This window comes from Rattus rattus, chromosome 1, assembly GCF_011064425.1.
Source record: "Rattus rattus isolate New Zealand chromosome 1, Rrattus_CSIRO_v1, whole genome shotgun sequence".
Classification (NCBI taxonomy): Eukaryota; Metazoa; Chordata; class Mammalia; order Rodentia; family Muridae; genus Rattus; species Rattus rattus.
In genome coordinates, this window is record NC_046154.1 from 18,633,210 (window position 1) to 18,640,018 (window position 6,809).

Genomic DNA, 6,809 nt, shown 5'->3' on the forward strand with positions numbered 1-6,809 from the left:
GTGAGCTGATTCTATGGGGCAAAGGTGCTTGCCCTTAACCCTGACGATCCAAGTTTGATCCTGGAACCTACATGGTGGGAAAGAGCAGACTCCCCAAGTTGTCCTCCATCTGTGTGTTGAGGCATGTGCACGCACAAAATCAATATATAAAATGTAATTGAACAATTTAAAAACACCCGAATACTCTACAAATCCAGGGATCAAAGTGCGCCAACACCGCCTGGCCGACCTTGAACTCTTGATCCTCCTGCTTCCCCATCTCACCTCCTAGGGTTACAGGTAACTGAGCTGATGCTCTGGAGCGACCGTGCTGCTGCCAAGCCTCTCTGTCACTGTGTGACTGGCTCCTCCCCTCCCTTGCTTTCTACCTAAGACCTGCTCTCAGCTCAGCCTCTTCTCTGCCAACCCTGCTCTAGCCCTCCGTCCTCCGGACCAACCTGGCTTCTCATCTGACCTTTCCACGTGCATTTCCATCGACCCTCCCACATCTCCTACTTCATAACCAGTCTCCATCCTTCCATCTTTCGAAGCTCAACTGTTCTTGTCAAGGCTGTCAAAACCTCTGGGCTTCCAAATCCAGGGTCGGCTCTCTGTCCCTGTCTTGTTAGCAACATTCACCATGGCTGACCATCCCTGCCTCCTTAGATCTTTCTTCTTTCTTGGTTCCCATAATGCCTTCTTTCTCTTCTCCATAACGCCTTACACCCCAACTCCCAGCTCACGGCCCAGTTAGCCTCATCTTTATTCAAATACTAAGGGCCTACCATGTGCTAAGCTACTAACATAGTAGGTGGTCAGTCAAATTTCTGCTTCCTGTGGAGTTACATTTAAAGCAAATCTTTCTTTAAAAAAAAATACTCTCTCGCACTCTTTCCAGCCAGCGCCGAGTGATGGGCATCTCTCAGGACAACTGGCACAAGGGCCACAAGATGGGGGTAAGAGAAAACCCTACCACAAGAAGCGGAAGTATGAACTGGGACGGAGGGCTGTCAACACTAAGATGGGCCCTCTCCACATACACGCAGTCCGAGTTCGAGGACGCAGTAAGAAGTACGGTGCCCTGAGATTGGATGCGGGAGACATTTCCTGGGGCTCTGAGTGTTGTGCTCACAAAACAAGGATCATTGATGTAGTCTGCAATGCATCCAATAACGCGCTCGTCTGCACCAAGACCCTAGGGAAGAACTGCACTGTGCTTATTGACAGCGCACCGTACCGACAGTGGTACGAGTCCCACTATGCACTGCCCCTGGGCTGCAAGAAGGGGGCCCAAGCTGACTCCTGAGGAGGAAGAGATTCTAAACAAAAAAACAATCAAAGCAAATTCATAAGAAATATGACGAAAGGAAAAAGAATGCCAAAACCAGCGGTCTTCTGGAGGAGCAGTTCCAGCAGGGCAAGCTTCTCGCCTGCACTGCCTCAAGACCAGGCCAGTGTGGCAGAGCAGATGGCTCCGTGGCTCGAAGGCAAGGAGCTGGAGTTCTGTCTGTGGAAGATCAAAACCCAGGAAGGCAAACAAACCGTCATTCACAGCTCGTGTAATGAAGGTGTTTGCTGTTCTGTAAAAACAAACAAACAAACAACCTCTCTCTCTCTCTCTCTCTCTCTCTCTCTCTCTCTCTCTCTCTCCCTCCCTCCCTCCCCCCTCCCTCTCCCTCCCTCCCCTCTCTCTCTCCCTCCCTCCCTCCTTCTCTCTCTCTCTCTCTCTCTTTCTCTCTCTCTCTCTCTCTGTGTGTCTGTGTGTGTGTGCATGCGTGCGCACCTATGCGCGTGAACTTATGTCACAGCTCTCAAGAGTCATATTCTCTTCTTCCACCATCTAGGTTCTAGGGACCCAGCTCAGAGAGCAGCAAGCTTCTCTCCTTGATGAGTGCCCCACAGGCCCGAGGCAAATCTTTACCACTGTCAAACTCCATGCTGGCTTGTGCTACAAGCCACCAGAGACCCCCGCCCACCTCCCCGCATCTTACCCTGTTTGGCGACTTTAAAGTCCAGCCACATGTCAAGGACTCAAATGTCTAGGCTATCGCTGCCTGAACTCATGAGCTGGCCCCTTGACTTGAAGGTCCTCTGGCTATCACCAACTCACCGTGATGAAAGCAACCTGTCTCCTTCCCTCCACTCCCAGCCTGAACCTGTTTCTCCGCCTGTCAGTTTCCATCTCAGCCAATGGCACAGCCATCCACCCAGTTACTCAGGCCAGAACCCGGAATCACCCCGATGCCTATCTCCTCACCCACTCCTAATCCATCAGCAGTCTCTGTGGGATCCACCTCCAACCTGCGCCCACAACCGTCCTGCTCCCTCTCGTCCTCCTCTGGACACCCCGATCTAGGACAGTCTCATACTCCTCGGACCACCAAGATGGTTTCGCCACCCCCATCCATTCTTCGTGCCTCGCCAGAGGGACCTGTAACGACTTAAATGGGATCTTGTCCCTCCTCTCACTTTATAACCACTGACAAACAGTGTGGGAGAAGACATTTGCAACATTACGAAGATAATGAATTAGTAACTCAAATCTATAAACGACTCCCACGGGTCGATTAGAAAAAGGCAGCCTTGTAGAAGAAAAGAAAATTGGGCAAGGACTATGAACAGACAGTTCTGGAGAGAAACAACGCCCAGCTCCAATAAACATTAAATTAGACGGTCTGCTCCTAGGCAATGAGGCACATGCAAATTAAAACAAGTTGCCGCTTTACACCCAAAACATCGTCAAAACTTTAAAAGGCTGACAAGATCAACTCTTGGCAAAGGTTTAAAGACGGGAGAAACTTTCAGATGCGGCCAGTGGGGGAAAAAAAATCAGCTTGGGGACTTCTGGGAGCCAAGTGACAACTTCTCAAGTCCTGCCTGCCCTCCCACCTGTCAATCACTTGAAGAGCAGGATGTGGTGGCCTCCTTCCGTGAATGCCTGAGTCCAAAAGCTGCTGGCACCACAGTACCCCCATTGTCCTCATCCACAAGCGAGGCCCCAACAGCGTACTCATAACCTAGATGGGTGAATTCAAAACTCGTAGTGTAATTTCCAGGGAACGGATATCAGTTTAACCCATGGCAACATTGGAAAAAACTAAGTTGGGAGCCAGCAATGTGGCTCAGTCAGTAAAGGCGCTTGCCAAGTAAGCCCGATCCCACGCCACCAGAGAGCCCGCTATCATGAGTTCGATTCCTGGAATCCACACGAAGGTGGAAAGAGAGAACTGACCTCCACATGCATGACATGGCACCTTCTTGTGTATGTGGGCACATCGTTATCATTAATAATTATCAAATTAATAATCAACAAATTTTAAAGCCTTTTTTAAAAAAAAAAACTTTACATTAGATGGTTACAAGCCAGACACCAGGTAGCAACTAAAAACAAAATAATTATGCTGGAAATTGAACCTGGTGGTCGCAGCACTCACTTTGCAGTAAGGCCAAAGACTCCATCCCCGGTATTGTTGATAATTGATTGACAGCCCTCCATCTATTAAAGATTGTCAGGAAAAGGAGAGAACCATAGAGGGTGCTCACCCAGCTTCTGTTTGTGCAGGTTTAAAATTCTAAACCTGCAAAGCCACTGGGGATGGCTCAGTGGGTAAAGTGCTTACCTACCTGCCTTGGGTTTCATCCTCAGCACCGACTAAACTGGGCGTGGTGGTGCACACCTGCACTTGGGAGTTAGAGGCAAGAGGATGAAGAGCTCAAGGTGGTCATCCTTGACTATGTGTGGCGAGTTCAGGGCTAGCCTGGGCTACGAGGAAAGACAGAGGGAGAGAAGTGGGAAGGAGAAAGAGAGGAGAGAGGGAGAATGATAATTTAGAAAAATGGCTTTTCTATGAGCCTCCGTGCAAAACCACAGCTTCTGAATGACACGGCCTGCCTGTGTGGTCCAGTCACTGCTCATGTCTCCTTCTCTGTCTCCAACCACTCATTAAGCTTTCTGCCTTCCCATCAGCCCCAGCAACCCCTGAGTGAGACTTCAGAGTGACCTTCCCAAAACCCTCCCTGCCACCTCCATACAGTTCCGCAGCGTGTTTATCTCCTGCCAAACGTAAGCTCCAAGGAGAAAGAATGTTTCCATGATCAGTGACGCCTCGATGGTTGGCATGTAGTAGGTGCTCAATGCGTGCTTGCCGAGTGAGTAGGTGTGACTTCTTCCAGGAAGCACTTCCTGAATTCCTAGAGCAGAAAACACTACCAAGTCAGTCCTCCTTCAGCTTCTGACACGCCATCTCAGCAGGGGTCTCTGGTTTAGGAACTGGGGATGACATCTGGGGATCAGTGCACATCTTAAAGTTGTCACAAAATGCCCCCACATGTGGGCTTATTACACTCTCCAGAGCAAAGGTTCTCAATTCTCATTAAAGGTGTTTAACACACACACACACACACACACACACACACAGAAGCATGCAGCACACATGTCAACACAGTGTTTGTGACACTGCCATCTGTCAGTTGGGTTATAACTGAACATATGCTGGATGGCTAAAAGAACAAATCCATTGCTAGTTCCCAAAATGCTAGGTCTGGTTGCAATATGTCAGTCTCAGTAAACTCTTGACTGGATGGATGGATACATGGATGGATGGATGGATGAAAGGATGAATAGACGGATGGACAGATAGATGGATACATGGATGGATGGACAGATGGATGGACGGATGAACGGATGAACAGACAGGTGGACGGATGGATGGATGGGTGGATGGACAAACAGACAGATGGGCAGATGGATGTGTGGATGGATGGACAGATGAATAGATGGACAGATGAATAAGTGGATGGATAAGAGTATGAATAAATGCTCTGAGAGCCAGAGTACCATGACTATGTAACGCGTGGGCTTCCCAGGACCCAGACATATTGAGATTTAGTAAACACAGGGAACTGAAGCCTGCTCTGGGAGAAAGCAGCACCAATCGTTTGCATCCCAAACTTAACCCTTGGGTCCGCAGAAGTTTCCGTTCCCAGCTTAATGACCCCACTCCCTAGAGAATGACAAACCTCTCCCTCCTTGGCTTCACCCTAGAAGGCCAGCTGCAGGCTCTCCTACCTTTGTGTCTCCCTGGATGGCAGGCTGCAGGCACAGCCCCTTCCTGCCTCTAGACAGCCCTGGAGCAGGGGTGGTGCAGCGGAGATCAGATCACCAGGCCCAGCAGCCCCATGGAAACCCAACAACAAGGCCGCAAACAGACCAAGCCCTCCCGGGAAACCCGAGGTGCGGAGGGCACCTCCTTCAGTGTCTCCGGAATCCAGAATTTCTGGTGGATCAACTGAGCTGCAGGTGCAGGACACCAGGCCATTCCATATAAAGAAATCCAACCTCCCTAACAAGGTCCCATCTATCACGCCATCAGAGTCTTTTCCAAGGTCACAGAATTCCACCTGGCCTCTATAGGGTGGAGCAATCTTCCGGCCAGAGAGAGGTCCCTAACCAGTTTACTACTCGCCAATAGGCAGATCCATGAATCCGTAAAGCACAGGTAAGTCATATTACCACATAAATATTAACAGGCTAGAATAGAAATTTTGAAAGGACAAGATTTCTTTTTTAAAGATTTATTTATTTATTTTAAGGCTATGAGTGCTCTATCTGCACACCCACCTGCACGCCCGAGGACAACAGCCCTATTACAGACGGTTGTGAGCCACCATGTGGTTACTGGGAATTGAACTCAGGACCTCTGGAAGAGAAGCCAGTGCTCTTAACTGCTGAGCCATCTCTCCAGTCCCAGGACAAGATTTTTTGATTTACATGTGTATGAAATAAAAGCTGGTCTTCCTCCCTTCCCTGGGGGCAAACATCTCCAGAGAAGTTTATAAACACTGCCCGGGCACATTAGCCCTCAGGCGGCAGAGAAATATTTTATACCACCGGTGTCCACACATCCTGCCTACCACGTGCCAGGCCTTGTACTCTTGCTATGTTGCCCAGGCTAGCCCCAAGCCCCTAGGTTCCAGTGATCTTCTTTTTTCAGCCTCCTGATACACTGGGGTTACAGGCGAGTTGACATAACTTCATCGATGGCCTACATTAAAAAAAAAATGTAGCCATGCCTTTAATCCCAGCGCTTGGGAGGCAGAGGCAGGCAGATCTCTGAGTTCAAGGCCAGCTTGGTCTTGAGAGCGAATTCCAGGACAGCCAGGGCTACATAGAGAAACACTGTCTCGAAAAATGAATGAAAGAAAGAAAGAAAGAAAGAAAGAAAGAAAGAAAGAAAGAAAGAAAGAAAGAAAGAAAGGAAGGAAGGAAGAAAGAAAGAAGGAAGGAAGGGTATGAGTCTTTTGCCTGCACACATGCCTTGCACCTCATCTCTGTAGACACCCACGAAGACCAAAATATGGAGTCAGATTCCCCAGAACTGGAGTCACAGATGGTTGTGAGCCACCATGTGGTTGCTGGGATTTGAACTCAGGACCTCTGGAATAGCAGTCAGTGCTCTTAACCGCTGAGCCATCTCTCCAGTCCCATAATCTACATTTATTTTCAAGTTTTATAAAAAAAAATAATTTTTTATTCTCTCATATATCATAATCTCCATTTTAAACAATTTAATCTCCACAATACTATGCGTCCTGTTAACAGAGTGAGAAATCGAGTCAGGAAGGACTCAAGGTCCCTCAGCCAACAGGTGTCAGATCGAGGACTCAAAACAGGTCACTTGACACCTGTAGCCTTAGCCCCCACCCTGGAAACGCCATGTCTGGAGCGTGTGTATGGTCACCCAGGGTTGGCTTACAGTCCTAGGGAAACCTTTGCAAGGGGGTCCTATCACATTCCCGTTTTACCAATGAGCAGTTTCAGAGAAGCTAAG

General features: G+C 48.9%; 1 pseudogene; it reads left to right on the forward strand.

The window, feature by feature from the left end:
• Positions 1-686: 686 nt before the first annotated feature.
• LOC116890275 lies at positions 687-2,246 on the forward strand (annotated as a pseudogene).
• The last annotated feature ends 4,563 nt before the right edge of the window (positions 2,247-6,809 follow it).